Source organism: Triticum dicoccoides, chromosome 2B, assembly GCF_002162155.2.
Source record: "Triticum dicoccoides isolate Atlit2015 ecotype Zavitan chromosome 2B, WEW_v2.0, whole genome shotgun sequence".
NCBI classification, from domain to species: Eukaryota; Viridiplantae; Streptophyta; class Magnoliopsida; order Poales; family Poaceae; genus Triticum; species Triticum dicoccoides.
The window spans coordinates 13,872,289-13,896,022 of record NC_041383.1 but is presented as its reverse complement, the minus strand read 5'-3'; the positions used below and the strand labels follow the sequence as shown (position 1 = coordinate 13,896,022).

General features: G+C 44.8%; 1 pseudogene; it reads left to right on the top strand.

Moving 5' to 3' along the window:
• The first annotated feature begins 8,815 nt into the window (after positions 1-8,815).
• On the top strand, positions 8,816-10,970 carry LOC119361758 (annotated as a pseudogene).
• Positions 10,971-23,734: the final 12,764 nt, after the last annotated feature.

Here is a 23,734-nt window from a genome sequence, read left to right as displayed (position 1 = left end):
GGTCATGTACTGCAAACAGACAGCCTATGTTTGTGGACGAGAGAAGAAAAGAGAAGATTCAAAGCAGCGTCTGTATGGACGAGAGAAGAGAAGATTCAAAGAAACCACAGCCACATGATCATGAGTTGATTTGTGGTCGTTGAGAGCGCGTACAAGGTTGTCACATCTTCTGTACATATATATCACACGAGATACCTCTCTCCTGTGCCCACATATATGGAAACTTGGAAAGTGAGAGAGGGAGACATGTACGATGCCTTAAAAAGGAGCAAGACAGAGACATATGTCCAAGAAAACCTCTCAGCGACGATGCTGCAACGAAATATTTGGTGCATAGTTCATTTTATAAGAATCGCTAAAGTTAGCTGACAAATTTCATTTTTAGGCTTAGAGCTGAACTGTTTGTTCATCTACGTTGGTTTCTCCCTCCCAACTTTTTATGTTGCTATAAATGCTTGAGGGTGGATTTAATGTTTTGTCTCACGCTAAAGAAATGGAATTAATGTTTGGTCGTTATAGCCAATAACCAACTAGACCAACAACCTTTTTTCTAAGTTTTGTAACCGATAGCTTATTTGTACGTACGCAAAAAACCCAAGAATCATCGACCCAATTTAAACGAAAAAAAATCATGAAATGGGATGAGCAGGTGATAACCCATAGGACATTTTGTTCATCACCCTAGGAACAAGGTTGATGTCGGTGTTTGTCGTCAGATCTAACGGTCATGGTCTACCAGGTCAAGACGGTAATTATATGAACCATACTGTTACCGGCATTCTTATGTTCATATGCTACAACTATCAACTTGGCAATAATGTACTAGTTACCATGTGACTATGCTGAACTCACCAGGATGACAATTATTTAGCTACCCAATTGTAAATTCTACAGTTAGCAACATCATTATTATGTAGTTACACAGTTGCATATATCATCGTTACCTACATGCAGTGGCGGAGCTTGCCAAAAAAAGCTGGGCGGGCTGAATGGGCCAGGCTGCAAGGAATTACTACTAGCTGGCATTCTACAACCCATGGGCTAGCTATATTGTGAGAAAAAGCTGCAGAGCTGGGCGGGCCATGGCCCATTTGGCCTTGCCTAAGCTCCGCCAGTGCCTACATGGCAATTATGTAGTTACCCAGTTGTTTGGGCTATAATTAGGAACATCACACAAATATGTTACCAAGTTGCCCACATTACAGTTACCAACCCAACACAACTTACTACACTATAACTGTTGATTGGTGGCAATTAACTGTAGGGAGAAATACCTGAATAAAGGTAACCGAAATCATGTTACTGCCACCAGAAATACTTAAGGGCAGAGAATTGCCGGCAGGAGTTGACAAATGAGGACATATACACTGCAAACAATATTTTTTTTCATTGTAACTGCTGGCAAAGTTCAAGCATGGCCCACTGCTTGCCGGGACCGTCTGTGGCGCAGGAATGAAATAATTGGGTCCAAACGCGCTGGCATGAAAGAGGGCGCGAGAGTCGAAAACAACCAAAAATAGTTATATTCATGGCCCTAACCAGTTCTGCCCAAATTAGAGCCTCCTCTCCAAACCCCCACCCCGACCAATGCCATTGTCGAACCCCTCCACCCTCGACCGAATCCACCATGGCCGAACCCCTCCTCCAACATGTCTGGCCGTGGATCTTTTTGTGAGGTCTCATGATATTTATCTTCATGTGTATTGTGTGAAAGTATGTACAACAGGCTGAACTAGAGAGAGGGAATGCACCATCTTCCTTAGCTAGCCATATGGCGGAGAATAGCTTGATGAGAAAGAGTCTCGAAAAGCTATGAAGACCATGCATGATTCTTTGTCAATTAACGAAGACACCTACCAACATTGCTGGTTTTCTAGACCTTTTGCCAACACATGCGTGACTTTGGCCTGAATATCGCATTGTGTTTACTAAGATGGGGTCGAATGGTTCTTGGGGCCTTTCATAAGCGAGAAACTGTAGAACTTTTTTTCATAACAGTATAACTATTAATTTGCAAAAAAAAACTGTAACTATTGGTGGGTGTCTAATTTCTTTGAATGCATAGTAGGAGTAGATACTATTTCATCTTGGTGGGTGGTGTACAGAGCTAATTTATTTGTAGGTATTGATTTTGTTTCGTAATAGAGCTATATAAATGAGGATGCGCTCAAGAATTTCAGTAGTTCAAGAGACTATGTATTCGATTGATGTACGCAATTTATTGTGGGGCAATATTTACCCTTTTTTAGTTTCTTTAACACAGTACAGACGCAGACGCTCATACCTATGCACATACACTCATCCCTATGAATGCACGCACACCCTATCCCTTTGAGCACCCTCGAGAGATTGAGTCGGCACATATCTTGAGATTGATGAAGTCGCCACATATGCCTTCGTAGTCGATGGGGACATATCTTCCACTGAACGCACATTGTTGGAAGGCATGAAATAAACTCAGGAAAATCCGAGCACCTCTAGGACATGAACTCTGGTGGGTTATGGATGGCACTGTTCTCCTAATCATCCAACCACATATTGGTTCACCCATTTTTAGTTGTATATGGCAATATTTTAGCTAACCATTTTACCATAATGACAGCATGACCTTTTGTTTCTTCTGTGTGGGCATGAGTTAACATCAAGTACGCCAGTTGCTTACGTTTGCATCAAGTCTCTGGCTTACATATGCGCTTGCGTCTATGGCTACCGAGAACATCGAGACAAACAGCGACGATTGTACGACCTCCTGTGCATATAGTAGGATCGACAAGATGAGGTCCTCCTATCTTGCGTGCATGCGAATTGTAAAGGGAAAATTCTGGTTGTACCCCATACCATTGTACACTCTATCCTCACCGTTCATTTTGCATCAAAATTCGTGCAAGCAAGTTTCTTCTTTTTATTTCTCCCAAATAAAAGAACATTTGAACTCAAAATTTTGCAGATCAACATCACACATGTACTACTATGTGCAAAAAAGTTTTTCGACTTTTTGCATAACATAATTGGTAAAATACGACTCATTCAAAATTTCAAATTTGAAAAATTTATATTTCATCAAAAAGTCAAAAACATTTTATACAATGAGAATACCTTGTGTATAGTTGACCTGTAAACTTTCATGGTCAAATGATCTCTTGTTTAGAAGAAACAAAATAGATAACTTTTTATATAAGAATAGCATGAATCTTGATACAAACTGGACGGACAAGATAGAGGGTGCACTACTATTGGGATACAACAAATCAACACTTGGTTGTAAATTGATGACAACTTTAGTTTTTGTAATCAAGTCGATCGACGAGAGCTGTGGGGATCGGTGTTTCCTATTTGACGGCCTTTCCGTCAAGTAGTCGCTAAAAAACAGAGGCTAGCCACAAGTGAGCGTTAGATGGACGGGCCCATTTACGGCTAGTTAGTTGCTGAGGGAACCCCTATTTTTTGAACTTTTTGGGAGGTTCCTGAAGGGTTTTGGAAACCTTCTAGATGGTTCATCAACTGTTTTTTTTCTATCTTGTTAATTGGGTTCTTTTCTTTTTTGTTTCAGTTTTTTGCTTTCATTATTTTGATTCAAAAATTCTCAATTTTCCAAAAATGTTCATAAAACTGAAAATATCCGTGTTTTCAAATAATATTGGCAAATTTAAAATATGATCACGATTAAAAAATGCACATTTCCAAATTTTGTTCATAAAATTTTATTTATTTATGCGTTTTCAAAAAACATTTGCAATTTTCAAGGACTGTTCAAAATTTTTAGAAAACAATTCAAAATATTCAAATTCTATATGTGATTTAGAAAATGTTTGGCAAATTTAGAAAGTGTTAGAAGTTTTTGAATTATTTGGAATATAAAAATAAATCATCTTTTTTCAAAATAAAATTTTACTTTTAAATTATTTTGGAATTGGAAAAATTGTTCATGTTTCCAAAGCTAGTTGTCAATTGTTTTCCTAAAAAATCACTACAGTAAATAAGGTCAATTCGCTATAGTGCCTCGCTCCTGTTTGCTACAGTAGTAAGTTGAATATGTGACAGTGTCCGTCCGGTTTTACTACGGTGCCTTGTTTCCCGCTAGCTTCACTGTGTGCATGAGTTGGCCGACCGTCTTTGTGTTTCCCCGCCAATCACTCGCAAAGAGGGGCAGATAGGACGTCTCGAGGGGACCGACCATCCTATTTCGGCTCATGGGTCTTTAGCACGTTGGCCCAATCCTCTCCCTCATTATTCTTCCATTTTTTGGACGATGGAAGGTAATGCTCGGCTTTGTTTGCCCATACCTTTGGTCTTTTTGGACGATGGACTTCCTTTTTTTAGGGGAGGGCTTCCTATTTGATACACATTGTGTGAACATGTCGAGCAAAGCCAACTACTGGACCACCCCAAGTAGGCTAACTGGTAGTTATTCATTCATTGACTTTCTCATTTCTTTGGTTGGATATATAATGAAATTTTCCTTTCTCTCATTTCTATTTCTTTCTCCATTTTTCCTTTTTTGTTTTTACTTGTTTTTTGGTTTTATTTTTTTTACCTTTTTTATAATTCAAGAATATTCTGTAAAATTCACAAATAATTTTTATTTAGCGAACGGATGTAAATCCTTTAAAATTTCATAAATGCATGAATATATAAAATACATGTACATCTTTCAATTATTTTTATATAAATATTCGGGACAATTTTCAAATACATGTACATCTTTCAATTTGTGAGTATTTATTAAATTCATACACTTTTTAAAATTTTGTCATAATTTTTTGAGTAAACAAGCATATTTAAAATACCAAAATATTTTCTAAGTTTCTGGTTTTTGAAAAAATATTAGTCAGCATTTTTTGAATTCGTATTCATTTTTTAAACTCAAGAACATTTTTTAATGTAAGAATTTTTAATTCATGATTTTTTTTTGCATATTTTGGGAATAAATCTAACATAGAAAATATGATAAAACCATTTGAAAACAGGAAGAAAAAAAACAAGACACAACCATTGAAAAACCGAATGAAGTGAGGAGAACAATACAGGTGCTTGAACTGGGCCAGCCCACAGAATTCATGCACGTGTGGTTGGTCATCAAATTGAATCATAGAGTGTCATAAGCGGGGTGTTTGAAGTGACCATGGGCCTTGTAGCCTCAACAACAGTCCATATACAAAAGAGAAAACTGTGAAAATTAACATAAAAGGGGAATAAAGAAGAGTCCAAGGACGATGGGCCTTCTTGCCGTCCATCATTTCACTCCTCCTTGTCAATGTCCTCCTGGTGCCCCCACATCTCGTTCCTCGGCCTTCACTTCATGTACTTTAGTTCAATTTTTTTCTCCTACTTTTGGTGAGTTACTTTGCATTCATTCGACTTATGCATTGCTTTTTTCGTCCAAAGCCTTTTTCAGAACTTCTCAAGCTTTGTTGATCAACATTAACAAACATAGGGATCCATAGGAGCCATGCAGTTGTCCAATCCATAAGTGGTAACCATGATCAAGAGAAAGGGAATACTTAGCAATATTATGAGCTTCGGCGTTGGACTCCCGCACTTTAAAAAGGACTAAGTTGTAACGGGTGAATGTTCTTTCCCATAGTAGACTTTAGATCAACCGTACCAACACCATGAACAAAAGCATATGACATGTTTCCCATCAGCACGGCTGCAGTCCTTGTGACCTGATAAGAAGAAAACATGGAGATACCAAAACACACATGTATATTGGCACTCATGTCAATCTACTAAGCAGAAGAATGACATATTGAAAGAATCAATAGGAAATTTACCATAATGGTCATGGAGGGATCAAAAATCTTTTCGCCAACAACACTCAAAACAACACATGCAAAGAAGGTGTCTGTAGCCTGGAAAACTTGATCTGTTTGCGAGTAAGTGGTCCCTCTGGTATGCCCTTGGAAGCATGTTCATGGTGGTTAACCAAAGAACTACCCTGACATGCCATCTCTTGTAATTCACACCCTTGGACGTGGGAGCTTTGAGGGTTGCGGCAAAAGCAGTTGGAGAAAACTTCCTAACCAAATCAGGTTTTTGGATTGTTGAATATATGAGCTATTTCCCATTAAGTTTAATGCAAAAAAATAGACCAAACATGACAATCATAATAGAAATGATAATTGGTCCCAATAACAAAGTACTGAATCATGCAATTGGGTAAATAAGCGACAAGCATCGTATCAATGTCTATTCCTAGTATAGTCTAAAGTCCAAAAACAGTCCCTAGTTAGAGGGAGAAGAACACATAGAGTGTGGTGAAAGAAGAAGAATTTGTGTCAGTAGCCATGTCGCCGAAGAGATTGTCGGTGTCGGGGAAGTGGTCGTGCACATCCATGATGGAGAAGAATCTAGAAGTCACACAAGAACGATCCCAAAAAACTTCAACGCCCCTCTCTCATACATGATCACAAGAGTCAGTGTTTCGGAGGCATGTTGTCACATCGCGGCACATACAGAGAAGCCAAATGGGAAAGCACTATAAGTGGCACAAAGCTCTGAAACTGAAGTGGCAGTGTTGGTGGAAGAGAAGCAACCTCTAATAGACTCTAGAAAACTACACTTATAGAGACAAAGAGGAGATGGAGTGAAACAGCCACAACCATTTAGGCTCCTTTTTCACTAGTGCGAAAATGTTTCGGCATCTTTATTTCGTGATAAAAAGATCAAAAACACGTACACATGTCTTTTGTGCTAGTTTGGCATTGCTCAGCTTGATCACGAAACACGACGTGTGTGCGATGCGAGCGGCAGCGGAGGAGTAGCGTGCATATGTGCTCTTCTCAACATCTTAATGGTGTGTAAAGTCAACCTATAATATATGTGGGTCAAACACACCATCAATCACAACTGGGGTGGCACTAAACTTTTCACACTCCATTGTCATGCATGAATTTGTCTTTGGATCTGTGAGATACCACAGGAATTATTGGAAACAATAAATGCGATAAAATCCTAATAATTTCAATGACTTGTGCAAAGTTGTTGGTTCACATATATACAACCCTTACTCTCACTGTATGACATATCGTAAAAATCCTATGTGACAAAATCTACCAACATCTATCTTAAAGTATTTCTAACACCGACCCTCCAACCGCCCGTATCCATCCGGACACAACTGTGTGAACCACGCAAGCCATCCAACGCCGACCCACATCGGTCCGCGCAGAAGTCCGGACCATAATTTTTCCCGCAAAGTAGAAACAAACTAGGGGACTTTGCCTGAGTCTGGACATGAGCCACATAGGACTCTGACACCTCCGACCCACCAAAAACATAGGCGGAGGCCGCGCTTTTGTAGTTGGTCGCACTATTTTCGCCGCAAAATCACCCACTCTCTTCTTCCATCCCGCCGCTCTGCACCAAATTCCTGCCCTTTTCCCCATTCTCTTCATTTCTCCCACCGCTGATCCTTGGGCCCGAAGGAGACTCTGATAGAGATGGAGGTGGTGGAGGATCCGATCATCACGCTCGCCCGGTAGATAAGTCGGCGACATAGCGTAATCGCCGCGTCAAAGCTAAGGCCACAAAGGAGGGAAAGCTCAAGAAGCAGATGGCCGGTGGAGGGTGTGCTAGTGGCGGACGAGGCGGTGGGCGTGCAGGTCACGGACATGGTAGAGGTCGGGGCTGACCATGCGGACGCCGCAATGGCCGGAGCATTAAAAGGCTCAATACTACTACGCAGCCAAGTAGATGGGCAGGCAGTCCCCGGCATCCGATGTGCCATTCATCATCGATGTCAACGCGGCGCCGCCGCTTTTATCCAAGGTGATCTAGCACGCGCTATGGACACTTATTTGAATTTCAAATTGCCCTTTACTGGCGGATAGATAGTGGATAGCTCTTTGGGTGGCTGGCTCCTGCATCGTTCGCGGACTAATCCTCCCTGTCCGCTGACGGATTCGTGTGCGGTTTGCGGGTCATCGTTGGACATGCCCTTACAGTTATTCCAGATGTCCTATTGCAAAATTTGCTTGTCCGCCGTGTAATATGCACGTGTAACTAATCAATGATTAGTCGTAGTATGCCGCTCGCTCGCGGTTTGAGCGTTGGTAACTCGTCAACATCTTCGCACGCTCATGGAAAAACTGAAACTAGCTATAAACCAGACACTCGTGCAGCATGTGCTAGCTGGTGCTAATGCGTGTGTGGAAAAGAGAATGGTTCCAAGACAGTGAATGTACGGGTCGATGGACACCCACAAGAAACCCGGCCCCAGTGCAAGATTACAAATCAAGACTGAGGCTGACCTCCACCGTCGAATCAATTCAGTACTGTTGTTACATAAGTGGCGGAGCGTGCAGCAATTTATTGAGGTGCCAATGGAAACACTTAGAAACGTTAAAGAGGCCGAAAGATTTACTAGAGGCGAGGGGACCGGGATGGTCACCAAGACCCTCCGCCACTGGTTACTAGGACAAATTGACAGTGAAAGAAGACATAATATCTGATCTCCAAGGAATGCAGGCCACGCATGACGCAAGTGTAATTCAGGGATGAATAAACAGACCAATAATCGCTTAGGCAACCGTTTTGCTGTAAATCCAGAAATTATACCTGAGAAAAGGTCTGGATAAAGGACACCATATGAACTACCTCAGCATGCAGAGGCTTTTTCTGATATCGGATGGAAAAATTTACAAAGATGATCAAACTGAAGTATATCTCTAATTATCAAATTAATTATATGAACGCGAGTACGTCCACGATGCATGGAACCGCGTGGAGGAACTGCAGCCAAGCTAGCTAGCTCCCCGGATGTCCTACAAATACCCAGAGCTAACCAAGTTAGATGCACCAAGCAAGAGTGCCTTCGAACACAAGTCTTAAAACACCCCTTTGTCACCCCCAACCTATCTATTCCACAGCTTTCCATCTATTCTAGTCCATATAGGCATATAGCATCCTGACCAGCTCATGCAGTATGACTCTTGGTACGCTGGTTATCATGGGCATGGCTACCTTGCTGGTGTATTGTCTCAGAAAAAGCAAAAGAGTGGTATTGTCCCAGCGGCAACCAGCACGACGAGATCTGCTGCCACCGGGGCCTGCTACACTGCCCATCATTGGGAACATGCACCAGATGGTTTGGAACAAACCGGCAGTGTTCCGGTGGATCCATCGCCTTCTCAAGGAGATGAACACAGACATCTTGTGCCTCCATCTCGGAGCTACTCATGTCATTGTTGTGACATGCCCGGAGATAGCCTGTGAGGTACTACGGAAGAAGGATGAAGTTTTCGCCTCCCGTCCCACCACCTTCGCCTCGGGTACATTCAGCTTCGGGTACAGGGGCTCCGTCTTGTCACCGCAAGGAGAGCAGTGGAAGAAGATGAAGCGCGTCCTCACCTTGGAGATCCTCACCTCGTCCATGGAGCAGAAGCTCCACCACCTATGGAAGGAGGAGTATGACCACCTTGTAAGGTACATTAACAACACCGTTTGTTGTGGCAAGATGCCACATGGAAAAAACATTGTTAACGTGCGCCATGTGGCACAACATTTCTGTTGAACCTGATAAGAAGGCTTGTGTTCGGTAAGAGATACTTTAGCTACCTACAATCTTCGTCGACTAATGGACCTGGATATGAGGAGGAGGCACATGTTGCCGCTCTTTTCACGGCCCTCAACCATGTGTACAGCTTCTGTGTGTCTGACTACATCCCAGCCCTGGTAGGCCTCGACTTGGATGGCCATGAGGAGGTTTCCATGGATGTCATGAGAACAATTAACCAGTTGCATGACCCTATCATACGGGAACGGATCCATGAAAGGTCATCCACTCTTGAGAAAGGTGGTGAAGATAAAGGGGCGAGAGACTTTCTGGATGTCCTAGTTCATCGTAAAGATGCAGAGGGACAACCGTTGCTATCCCTACAAGAAATAAGAGCCCAAACAGCGGTTAGTAGGATCTACCTGAACAGAAAGTTCATTCACTATTTTTAAGCATACTACGTCTGTAAAGAAATTTAAGAGTCTAGACGCTCTTATATTTCTTTGCGGAAGGAGTATATTATACACGCTTTGACCTTTTTTTCTTGTATTGTATATATTGCTTTATTTATTCCAAAATCGACCGATGTAGGAAATGGTGCTTGCAGCAGTCGACAACCCATCAACGGTTGAGTGGGCGCTCGCCGAGATGATGAACAGGCCGGAGATCATGCAAAAAGTGACAGATGAACTCGACGCTATTGTTGGTAAAGATAGACTAGTCCAGGAGTCTGACATTCCTCGGCTAAATTATCTCAAATCGTGTATCCGGGAGGCCTTCCGCATACACCCATACCATGCTCTTAATTTACCCCATGTTGCAACGGTGGACACCACTATCGCCGGCTACACCATCCCAAAGGATAGCCACATCCTTTTAAGCTGGCTTGGACTTGGCCGAAACCCCAAGATCTGGAGCGAACCACTTGAGTTTCGTCCTGAGAGGCATTTGAATACCGTGAATGTTCTTCTCACTGAGCCAGGCCTACGTTTCATTTCTTTTAGCAGTGGGAGAAGGGGTTGTCCTGGGATTTCACTTGGTACCTCGATCACAATGATGTTATTTGCAAGGATGCTGCAGGCCTTCACTTGGACAAAACCTGTAGGCGTTAAAAATATCAGTCTGCAGGAAGGCAATGCAAGCATTGCCCTACTTGAACCCCTTGTTTTGCAAGCTCAACCACGGTTGGCCGCTTATCTATATATATGATACAATGAAGTAGATTTAATCATTTTTCTCAATTATATATTGGTAATATTATCTGGAACTTCGTGTGCAAGATGTCATGCGGGCGGCATTTAGTCATTGGAAATATACTAGATACTACATTTGTGCGGAAATAAAGAAACAATCGATGATTCATGCTATAATTAATGTAACTTGGATTTGCGAGGGCATCATGTTTAGTATATTGTAACACCCCAAAAATTTAACCATGTTTTGTTTATTAAAATTTTGCCAGGAAATTAAATTTTCATTATTCTGGATTTATTTTTGATCTCAGAACCTCTCTTTTCTTCTAAGTTGTGGAGTTTACACCCCAAGTAAAAGCTTTCCAATTATTATTGGACTTGTTTACCCTCTCAAATAAAACAATTCTTTTATCAGTGGGATTATTTATATAATTATTTTTCCCCGAGCTTTATTTCTCTAAGATAGTTTTTCATAAAGTTTTAAGGTCCCATTTGCACTGCAACCCTTTGATAAACTCATTTAAAAATCCCACCAAAATTTGGGGGTGACATATGATGTCCCTAAATCACTTTTATGCAAAAAATATCCTTTAGTATTTTAGAGATTTTGAGCTTTACCCACTAGTAGAAAAAGGGTCAAACGTGCAGCACATTAGTGCCGGTTTGTATTAGAGCCGGCACAATTGTATACATTAGTGCCGGTTCCAACGGCTAGCCGGGCCGCTCTCATTAGTACCGGTTCGTGGCTAATCTTTAGCACCGCTTCGTGCCACGAACCGGTACTAATGAGGGTGGTGGCAGGATGTTGTCAGTCTGGGCCCCCTCCAGCACCTTTAGTACCGGTTCGTGCCACGAATCGGTACTATAGGTCCTCCTGCATATAAACCCTTCGTCTAGCTCGCTCTGTTCTTCCCCCTTTCCCCTCTCCTCTCCTCTCTGTTCTTCCTCTCCTCCCCTCGAGCTCATCACACATTTTGCCCAAAATTTGTCAAGATGTGAAGGCCCCCATCCATTCAAGTGATCACAAAGGTTAGCAACTTTGTCCTTTCATCTCTCATTGCTAGATTAGCTCTTCCCATGCTTTGTATAGTTACTAATTTGTGAGTTTAGTAATTTGGGAGGAAATATATATATGTGCTAGTATTTGATTTATATGCAATTTGAGGTCAAAAATAATACTTAGTTTGCATATGTAGGTGTGGTTTACTTAGTGCCTTCTAAATCTCTGTCGTAACCACCGTCGATCGCCCGCACCGTCCCGTCACCGGCACCACCTTGTGGTGAGCCGCTTGTTCATGAAATTTTATATAAAAAATTGATGTTTGTGTGATTTGGATATATAGTTAATCATGTAATAATTATCTTACTCGTACGTTGTTTGTTATACATAGTGCCATGGTTTTGATATCCGTCCCCGTCGGCCCTCGTCCTTGTTATGATTCGAATGTGGTATATTCTCTTTTAAAACTATTTGTTGCATTTCGTGTTTATGACAAATTATGCCCATCAAGTTGACATAGATATTTTTATCTAGGATGTATGTGAACCGGAAATTCCAACCGACCCTATTGTCGAGAGGTTAAATTTAGTTGAAAGAGAAAATGAGTACTTGAAAGAAAAATTGAAAAGAATTGAGGGGGAGAAGATGGAATTGGAGTTGCATGTTGCCGATGTCGTCGATGATCACAAGATCAAGATGGAGAAAATGCGCTTGAAGAATAGAAAGATTAGAAAATATGCCATCGATAGTGAGGCTTGGTATCATTATGCTGTTGGATCAATTGTTACCTTAGTTGCGATCTTGATCGCATTTGTTGTTGCATTTAAATGCTTTAGCTAGAGAGTTATTTGTTTGTTGCATTTAAGTGTTGTATGAACTTTATGTATGAACTTGTATTAATTTGGTCTATTCGGTTTGTGTAATGAAGATGAGCCGGCAATGGATGTACGATGACCGATGCTCTCCCCAGTTTGTTGAGGTCGTGCATACTTTTCTGCTTGCGGCTGAGGCAAACAAGCGGGCGGATGGTTTTATGCCTTGTCCATGTGCTGGCTGTAAGAATGGTCGCAATTACTCTACGTCAAGAACCATTCACGTCCACCTGTTTTAGTCCGGTTTCATGCCCCACTATAATGTTTGGACCAAACACGGAGAAAGAGGGGTTATGATGGAAGGCAATGAAGAAGAAGAGGACGACGACAGCTATCCTGGCCATGGGTTCCCTGAATACGATGATACAACAATGGGGGAAGAAGCTGAGCCAGTAATGCGGGAAGAAGCTGAGCCGGCAATGCGGGAAGAAGCTGAAGAAGAGGCATCAGATGAGCCCGTTGATGATCTAGGTCGGGCCATTGCCGATGCAAAGAGAAACTGCGCAAGTGATTTGGAGAAGAAGAAGTTGCAGCGCATGTTAGAGGATCACAAAAAATTGTTGTACCCGAATTGCGTAGGTGACAAGAAAAAGCTGGGCACCACACTAGAATTGCTGCAATGGAAGGCAGAGAATGGTGTATCTGACAAGGGATTTGGAAAGTTGCTGGTAATGATAAAGGATATGCTTCCAAAGGACAACGAATTGCCCGAGAGTACGTACGAAGCAAAGAAGGATGTCTGCCCTCTAGGGTTAGAGGTGCAGAAGATACATGCATGCCCTAATGATTGCATCCTCTACCGTGGTGAGTACGAGGATTTGAACGCTTGCCCGGTATGTGGTGCATTGCGCTATAAGATCAGCCGCGATGAGCCTGGTGATGTCGAGGGCGAGCGCCCCAGGAAGAAGATTCCTGCCAAGGTGATGTGGTATTCTCCTATAATACCACGGTTGAAACGTTTGTTCCAAAACAAAGAGCATGCCAAGGCGATGCGATGGCACAGAGAAGACCGTAAGAAAGACGGAAAGTTGAGAGTACCCGCTGACGGGTCGCAGTGGAGAAAAATCGAAAGAAAGTACGGGAAGGAGTTTGCAGATGACGCAAGGAGCATATGGTTTGGTCTAAGCGCAGATGGCATTAATCCTTTTGGGGAGCAGAGCAACAACCATAGCACCGGGCTTGTGACTCTATGTTTGTATAACCTTCCTCCTTGGTTGTGCATGAACCGGAAGTTCATTATGATGCCAGTGCTCATCCAAGGCCCTAAGCAACCCGGCAACGACATTGATGTGTACCTAAGGCCATTAGTTGAAGAAATCTTACAACTGTGGAATGGAACAGGTGTACGTGCGTGGGATGAGCACATGGGGGAAGAATTTGACCTAAAGGCGTTGCTGTTCGTCACCATCAATGATTGGCCTGCTCTCAGTAACCTTTCAGGACAGACAAACAAGGGATACCGCGGATGCACGCACTGTTTGGATGATACCGATAGTATATATTTGAATAGTTGTAATAAGAATGTGTACCTGGGACATCGTCGATTTCTTCCGAGCAGGCATCCCGTAAGAAAGAAAGGCAAGCATTTCAAAGGTGAGGTGGATCACCGGACGAAGCCTCGCCACCGTACTGGTGCTGATGTACATGATATGGTCAAGGATTTGAAGGTGATATTTGGAAAGGGTCCTGGCGGACAACCTGTTCCGAAGGACGCGGACGGACGCGCACCCATGTGGAAGAAGAAATCTATATTTTGGGACCTGCCATATTGGAAAGACCTAGAGGTTCGCTCCGCAATCGACGTGATGCACGTGACGAAGAATCTTTGCGTGACCCTGCTTGGCTTCTTGGGCGTGTATGGGAAGACAAAAGATACACCTGAGGCACGGGAGGACAAGCAACATATGCACGGAGAAGACGGCATACATCAGGGTCATGCAAGCTACGCTCTTACCAAAGAAGAGAAGGAAATCTTCTTTGAATGCCTGCTCAGTATTAAGGTACCGTCTGGCTTCTTGTCGAATATAAAGGGAATAATAAACATGGCAGAGAAAAAGTTCCAGAACCTAAAGTCTCATGACTGCCACGTGATTATGACGCAACTGCTTCCGGTTGCATTGAGGGGGCTTCTACCGGAAAACGTTCGATTAGCCATTGTAAAGCTACGTGCATTTCTCAATGCAATAACTCAGAAGGTAATCGATCCAGAAATCATACCAAGGTTACAGAATGATTTGGTGCATTGTCTTGTCAGTTTCGAGTTGGTGTTCCCACCATCCTTCTTCAACATCATGACGCACGTCCTAGTTCACCTATGCGAAGAGATTAACATTTTGGGTCCTATATTTCTACACAATATGTTCCCCTTTGAGAGGTTCATGGGAGTCTTAAAGAAATATGTTCATAATCGTGCTAGGCCAGAAGGAAGCATCTCCAATGGCCGTCAAAATGAGGAGGTCATTGAGTTTTGTAGTGACTTTATTCCTGACCTTAAGCCGATTGGTGTTCCTGAATCGCGGCATAAGGGCAGACTGGATGGAAAAGGCACGCTAGGAGGGGAACAAATAATATGTATGGACGGACATTCTCTCACTGAAGCACACTACACAGTTCTACAGAATTCCACCTTGGTGGCTCCGTATATGGATGAACACAAGAATTTGCTACGCTCCAAACACCCGGAGCGGTCTGATGACTGGATTACACGTGAACAAACCAGGAGTTTCGCCAACTGGTTGCAGACACGTACCATGCATGACACCTCTATTGAAGATGACCTGTACTTGCTGTCCCAGTTACCATCTTCGAATATAATGACTTTCAAAGGGTACGAGATAAATGGTAATACATTTTACACGATCGCCCAAGATAAGAAGAGCACCAACCAAAACAGTGGTGTCTGCTTTGATGCAGAAACCAAGACGGGAAAGGAAACATATTATGGTTATATACAGGACATATGGGAACTTGACTATCGACGTGGTTTATAGGTCCCTTTGTTTCGGTGCAAATGGGTCAATATGACACGAGGCGGGGTAACGGAAGACCCGCAGTACGGAATGACAACAGTGGATCTCAACAATCTTGCGTATGCAGACGAACCATTCGTCCTAGCCAATAATGTGGCATAGGTTTTCTATGTGAAGGACATGTCTACCAAGCCAAGAAAAAGAAAAGATAAGGAAGAGAATGCATCGTACGATGAGCCAAAGCGGCACATAGTTCTTTCTGGGAAGAGAAACATCATGGGAGTGGATGAAAAGACAGACAAGTCAGAAGATTATGAAAATTTTGATGAAATTGCTCCATTCACAGTGAATATTGACCCGAGCATCCCATTAAATGATGAAGATTTTCCATGGTTACGGCGCAAAGGGACACACGCGAAGAAAAAGTTTCACACCCAAAGATCTGGGATGTGATCGGCTTCACTATCTTCAGTTTCTTCTGTGTTTCACACCCAGGAGGGAATCTCTGTAATAGTTAGGGTAGTTATGTGTTTTGGCATTTGACACGCGAAGAAATTTTATGTGCAAACAAATTCTTTTCATGCACTTACTGATTTTTTTCCAGCTAAATGACCCTGAAATTGAAAGGCATTTCAAATGAACTCAGAAAAGGTTGAAAGTTGGCATGGTATCATAATTTCATACAAATAGCATGTGCAAGAAAGTAGAGAGGGTTACGGCAAAAACTGGATGCACTTCGTGTACAAAATGGACAATCTCTTTCGAAGTATCAGGGTTTCCGACGAAAACTGAACTGTTACAAAGGCATTTCATTTTTTAAATAACCTAAGCATTACTAAATTGAATATAATGATAAAACACACTAATATTAAACATAAGAAAAAAGAATCACTGAAAAAACTTTTTTCAAAGTTAAGTTATTCACAAACTAGTGATTCACACAAATTTCAAATAATTCAAAATTTAAACTATTCAAATTTGAAATCTACCGGCACTAACAGAAAGTTTGTAAGTGTTTGTACCTCAAGCAAAAATATTCACAAAGAAACTCTAAACACAGCAAAAAACAACTCAAAAATAAATAAAACAAAAATAAATAAAGCGAAAAAACATTAAGAAAAAAAAAGCCCGCCTACTGGGCCAAAGCGGCCTGCATACGACTAGCAACACAACCTTTCGTTGGGCCAGGATGCAGGCCCACAAAGGCCCAGTAGGCCCACAAGGCGAGGAGGACAGGTAGGCCTAGTAGGCCTGATTAGGAGAGGAGCTCGAGAGAGCTACCGCACTGGGGCTTATAAACCAGTGCGGTAGCCCCTCAACTAGCGAGGTGGGACTAAACTTCCGCACCGCACCTGCGCCAGCGCACCCCTTTTAGTACCGGGTCGTGGCACAAACCGGTACTAAAGGAGGGCCTTTAGTACCGGTTTGTGCCACCACCCGGTACTAAAGGGGGTCGCTTCCCGCCGCTTGGCCTGGCCAAAACAGACCTTTAGTACCGGTTGGTGGCTCCAACCGGTACTAAAGGTGCCTTCTATATATACAACTGCTACGAAAATTTCAGTTTCCCTCTGCTTTCGCCTCTGTTCCGTTGTCTTCATCGCCGTCGCCTCGTCGTCGCCTCTCCTCGCCGTCGCCTCGCCGTCGCCTCTCCGTCGCTGTCGCCCGCTGTGAGTCCTCCAGCCCCGCGCCCGTACACACACACACAAGCATTAGATAATTAGTCTTTAATTAGTTTAGATAATTAGTCTTTAATTAGTTTAGATTATTTAGATTATTATTTTGTAAGTTTAATTAGTTTAGATAATTAGTGTTTAATTAGTTTAGATTATTTAGATTATTATTTTTTCACTATTATATATGTATGAATGCATGTTAGATGGATATAATTAGTGCTTAATGAGTTAGAAATTAGTGTTATATAGAAATGTTAGAAATTAGTGTTATATAGAAATGTTAGAAATGTTAGAAATTTTAGTGTTATTTAGATTATTTAGATTAGCATAATTAGTGTTATATAGAAATGTTAGAAATTTTAGTTATCAAAATCCAATCATTAAAAAATGTTACTTTTTGCGGGCATATAGCTAGTATTTGTTCTCGACGATGCCCGGCCCGCATCCTCGCCGCCGACCCGTCCGCGATGACGTCCAGCCGACCCATGTCCGGGACTGGGCTCTGCCGGGCTGGCACTGGGAGGTGCTGCTTGGAGGGGCGCGCCGCTTGATGAGGATCTCGGCCGCGGGTCCCATCATCGACCCTGATCTCGTTTGGTGGCGTTCGGGTGGGCCAGTTTCGGTGCGGAGGGACCCAACCCCGCCGGAGGTGGTACGTCACCGTGTCAGGGAGGAGGACGAGCACGTCCATCTCTACATGGTTGCGTTAGAGGGTGGCATGTTCTCCAATACGTGGCAGTATCTTCGGGGATCTCACTTCAGCTATGATCCTGTGAGGGTTCCTTCTCTTTGGGTGTCCACCGCCCGCACTGGAGGAACCGCGAGTGTCCTAGATTCTTCTGTAGTATTCGATCTTTATTAGCTAATAGCCAGTGATGTACTATTCAATATTATATATTATTCGAGACGATGTATTCGGGATTATATCTATTATTCTGGACGATGTATTCGAGATTATATCTATTATTCGAGACGATGTAATTGGAATACTAAATTGTTTTATATTTCTTTTGGATTAGTCAAATAAAAGCTATGGCAGACAATACCAACAGAGAGGGAGAACAGACCATGTTCGATATGATACGCGGGCCAGATGATATCAGAATGAAGAAGATTATGACGGCTCCGAATTTCTAAACAACACCGGAGAGGGTGATATAATTTTAGATCGCGACGACGAAATTGATGAAGTCATGAACTATGATTATGACGATGACGAAGAACATGTTGATCCTGAAACAACAAACACCGGCGAGGTATATATATTTATATAAGCAGGCATCTGGTGATCATCACATGTTTTAAATGACTTGAAGATATATTAACGAATCGATCTTTGTTCTTTCAGCCATCCGGATCGAGCAAATCTTCAGGCAAAATGACGAAACGAGTCCCAAACAAAAAGTTGAAGCCGGGCGTAAAGTACAATATCGAGGCATGCGGCCCTACTGGCAAACCATTAGCGCCTAAGAAGATTGCGGACAAGTTCGTTCGTCAGTGCAGAGTTCTTGTGAAGGACCAACTCCCGATCAAACTTCAAGAATGGAGAGCTCCAGCAAAGCCACGTCCAAATGTTACTTTTGTCGACAAGAATCAAAAAGATCTGCTTTGGGATACTCTCATGGAACATTTCACCCTACCAGATCATTTCACAGAAGCAGATGTGCAGAAAGTCAACGAGGCTGCTCTTAGGATGATGGCGATTGCATTCAAGAACTACAAGAATCGTGAATGGAACAAGTACGTCAAGGGAGGAAGGAAGACTCCAGTATTCAAGGGAACACTGGAGAACCAACATGATCATTGGGACGATTTCGTGAAATTCAAGGATTCAGAATTAGCTAAGGAACGGTCGAGAATAAACAAGAAGAATGCCGAAAAAAAGGATAAGTTCCATAAGCTGGGGCCAGGTGGCTATGCGGTGGCAATGCCTAAGTGGGATAAGTCTGAGAAAGAGATGGAGGATGCAGGTGTCACTCTAGCTACTAAGAGCTGGCCCCCAGGGTCAGGACTTGGTTCTATGCGCATGGGGGGGAGTTGGACCTGGAGACAGGCAATGTTTCGATGAGGGTAAGTCTGAAGGGAGCCGAGATGCGATACTTGTTGCAATAGAAGAGCCACGAACGGGGATGTTCCAGCCCAACAGAGAGAACGACGAGCTTACGCGTGCCCTGGGAAATCCTGAACACCCGGGAAGAACACGAGGCAAGGGCGCTATGCCGTGGTATGAGGGGTTTTCAGACTAGAACAACCACTACAGAACCCGTGCGAGAAAGAAGATTGCGGAGGAGAAGAAGAGGAAGATGGAGGAGGAGCAGAGGAAGCGGGACTATGAACGCCTTCAAGGCCTAGAAGCAAGTCAAGCGGAATTGGCAGTCAAATTCTAGCGGCCGCAGGAGCAGATCGACTCACTTACCCATCAAAGGGGGTCTCAGCAGCTGCAGCAGCTAGCGGATGATCCAGCATTGGATAGCACCGGCCGATCCAAGCCGAGAAGCTGCGTGGGTTCCGTCCCGCACGATGCAATGCTGGGTAGATACCCCGTGGATGACATCACGGAGAACACTAACTGCGAGCTACACGTCAAAATGAAGAACATATCCATGAAGGTGGCAGACGGCTGTGCTTTCACAAATCCCCCCGAGGCAACCATCCATTGCAACCCGATTCCAGCGGGCTATGCTCGTGTCTTGGTTGATGAGGTGGTGGACCCACCATATTCGGGGCTACAGCTTGACATTGCTGGAGGTGACGGCGAGCGCTTTCTCGGAGAGGCCAAACATCGTATCATCCTATGGAAAAAGGATTGCATCATCTTTCCAAGGCCACCGACACCGCGTCAGCCGAGTCCTCGTTGAAGTCCACCACCGAGTCAGCAGACTCCCGCTCCTGCAAGTCCACCAAGTCCGGCAAAGTGTCAGGCCACTCGTCCTCCTCCAAGTCCGGCAAAGTGTCAGGCCAATCCTCCTCCTCCAAGTCCACCACAGCGTCAGACGTCCACTCCTCCTCCAAGTCCGGCACAACCTCAGGCCACTCCTCGTCGTCCAACTCAGTCCCGTCAGCCGTCTCCGCCGCCTCAGCAATCGCAGGAGAGACACCTCGCAACTATGGTGCGTAGCGGTACGAGTCGAGGTAGTACAGGAAGTACAGGCGGAGGCAAGCGATATAAATATGGTCCAAGCCTCAAGCCTCTTCCGCAGAGGTCTTATGACAGGTCCGAGGAGGAAATCACAGCCATATCGAAGGCCGAGGTGGAAGCCCATTTTGCACCGAAACCGCCACCGCCGCCAAGGGAGAAAGTGCCTGAGGAAACGATTGACCACTTCATTCGTATGGCTTAACCACCAGCTCCCAAGCCTGTTGACACAGACTATGAGCGCCACATCAGGAAGTTAAATCGAGCACGTCTACAAAGGGAGGCGAGCACATCTACATCGGGATCGAGCAAACAAGAAGCAGCTGCCAAAAAATGCGGGAAAACCATTCCCCAGCTGGGAGAACAGGTGGCGCAATCGATCCCCTCGCTTGTTGTGCCAACAACAGGTGACAGTACGCGCGCCCAATATTATTGTGGGCAAACAGTGCATCTTCCCGAGGTGGGCAATGTGGTAATAACGGAGGAGCATATAATGCAGGCTGAAGTTCTCAACATCACTGTTGGACAACTCCTCGAGATCGAGCCCATGCCTTTGTTTAGAGAGGATGAAGTAAAACGGAAATATGTCCGGGGCCAACCTTTGGTCGCGCCAGACAAGGTCAAGAACCTCCCAACGAGAATGTATGAATTGCATCAATGGTACATGAACATTACCAAGATTTCAGAGCGATTGTCCCTCATGGTGAATGTCAAGCAGGACTGAGGGAGTCCTGGACTAGGGGGTGTCCGGACAGCCGGACTATCATCGTCCGCCGGACTCCAAGACTACGAAGATACAAGATTGAAGACTCTGTCCCGTGTCCGGATGGGACTTTCCTTGGCGTGGAAGGCAAGCTTGGCAATACGGATATGTAGATCTCCTACCATTGTAACCGACTCTGTGTAACCCTAGCCTCCTCCGGTGTCTATATAAACCGGAGGGCTTTAGTCCGTAGGACACAACATACATTACAACAATCATACCATAGGCTAGCTTTAGGGTTTAGCCTCCTTGATCTCGTGGTAGATCCACTCTTGTACTACCCATATCATCAATATTAATCAAGCAGGACATAGGGTTTTACCTCCATCGAGAGGGCCCGAACTAGGTAAAACATCGTGCCCTTTGTCTCCTGTTACCATCCGCCTAGACGCACAGTTCGGGAACCCCTACCCGAGATCCACCGATTTTGACACCGACATTGGTGCTTTCATTGAGAGTTCCTCTGTGTCGTCACCGATAGGCTCGATGGCATCTCTAATCAACAACGCTGTCCAGGGTGAGACTTTTCTCCCCGGACAGATCTTTGTATTCACTTGGCCATCTGGAGCAGATCGAAAGCTACGCCCCTGGCCATCAGGTCAGGTTTGGAAGCCTAAAATTCACAGCCGACGCCCGCGGGGACTTGGTCTTCGATGGGCTCGAGCCAAAGCCGAGCGCGCCGCACTGTTGCGATGGGCATGATCTAGCTCTGCCGCCGAACAGTGCCTTGGTGGCCGCACGCGAATCCGCTTCGGCCCTTAGTCCGGAGCCGATCGCCCAGATCGAGGACCGGTGGATGGACGCCACCTCGGGGTCTTCAACTTCCACGGCGATGGAGCCAAACACTAATCTTGTCCCTCGCGAAACTCGTGATTCCGAGGTGCCGGATCCCTTGCCGGACTCCGGACCTCCCACGCCCCTACCAATCGAATCAGATTGGGCGCCGGTTATGGAATTCACCGCCACGGACATCTTCCAACACTCGCCCTTTGGTGACATCCTAAATTCGCTAAAGCATATCTCGCTATCAGGAGAGTCCTGGCCGGACTATGGCCAGGATGGTTGGGATACGGATGACGAAGAAATTCAGAGCCCACCCACCACCCACTTTGTAGCCACTGTCGACGATCTAACCGACATGCCAGACTACGACTCCGAAGACATCGACGCTATGGACGACGACGCCGGAGACGAACAGGAACCAGCGCCTACAGGGCACTGGAAGACCACCTTGTCATACGACATATACATTGTGGACACCCCAAAAGACGGGGACGGCGAAGAAGCAGCGGAGGCAGATTCTCTAAAGAAGCAGCCCAAGTGCCGGCGTCCGCGGCGCCGCTCTAAATCCCGCCACAGCAAGAATGGAGATTCCGGCACAGGAGATAATAATACCCCAGAGAGTGCCGAAGATAATCCCCTCCAGCAAGACTCAGCGCAGGAGGACGCAGAAGCAAGCCCTCATGAGAGGGCGGCAGACGAAGAGGTCGAGGATTATAACTATACACCTCCCTCCGAAGACGAGGCAAGCCTCAACGACGACGAATTCGTCGTGCCCGAGGATCCCGTCGAACAAGAGAGTTTCAAACGCAGGCTTATCGCCACGGCCAATAGCCTAAAGAAAAAGCAGCAGCAGCTTCAAGTTGATCAGGATCTGCTGGCCGATCGATGGACCGAGGTCCTCGCGGCCGAAGAGTATAAACTCGAACGCCCCTCCAAAAGTTACCCAAGACGCAAGCTGCTCCCCAGATTAGAGGAGGAAGCATACATACCTCCATCACCAGCGCACGATACGGCTGACTGACCACCTCGTGGTCGTGACAGAGAGGCATCCAGGCCCCCAACCAAGACCGTACCACGACATCGCTCCAAAAGTACGAAGCCAAGAGGAAACGCGCCGGACATGCGAGATATATTGGAGGACAAAGCAAGGCAATCCAGATCCATCTACGGATCACGTGGGCGCCCCACGACCCATGACGAATACCGTCGCGCCGGATACAATAACACCGGCCGGGCCGAACACAGCAGACAACGCTCTCTCGAGCTGCATCGTGATATTGCTCAATACAGAGGCGCCGCACATCCGCTATGCTTCAGTGACGAAGTAATGGATCATCAAATCCCTGAAGGGTTTAAACCCGTAAACATTGAATCCTACGATGGCACAACAGACCCCGCGGTTTGGATCGAAGATTATATTCTCCACATCCATATGGCCCGCGGCGACGATCTCCATGCCATCAAGTATCTCCCACTCAAGCTTAAAGGACCAGTTCGGCATTTGCTCAACAGCTTGCCCGCAGAGTCAATTGGGTGTTGGGAAGACCTGGAAGCCGCATTCCTCGACAACTTCCAGGGCACGTATGTGCGACCACCAGACGCCGATGACCTAAGCCACATCATTCAGCAGCCAAACGAATCGGCCAGACAATTCTGGACACGGCTCTTGACAAAGAAAAACCAAATCATCGACTGTCCGGATGCAGAGGCCCTTGCAGCCTTCAAACATAACATCCGCGACGAGTGGCTAGCCCGGCACCTAGGATAGGAAAAGCCGAAATCCATGGCAGCCCTCACATCATTAATGACCCGCTTTTGCGCGGGAGAGGATAGCTGGCTAGCTCGCAGC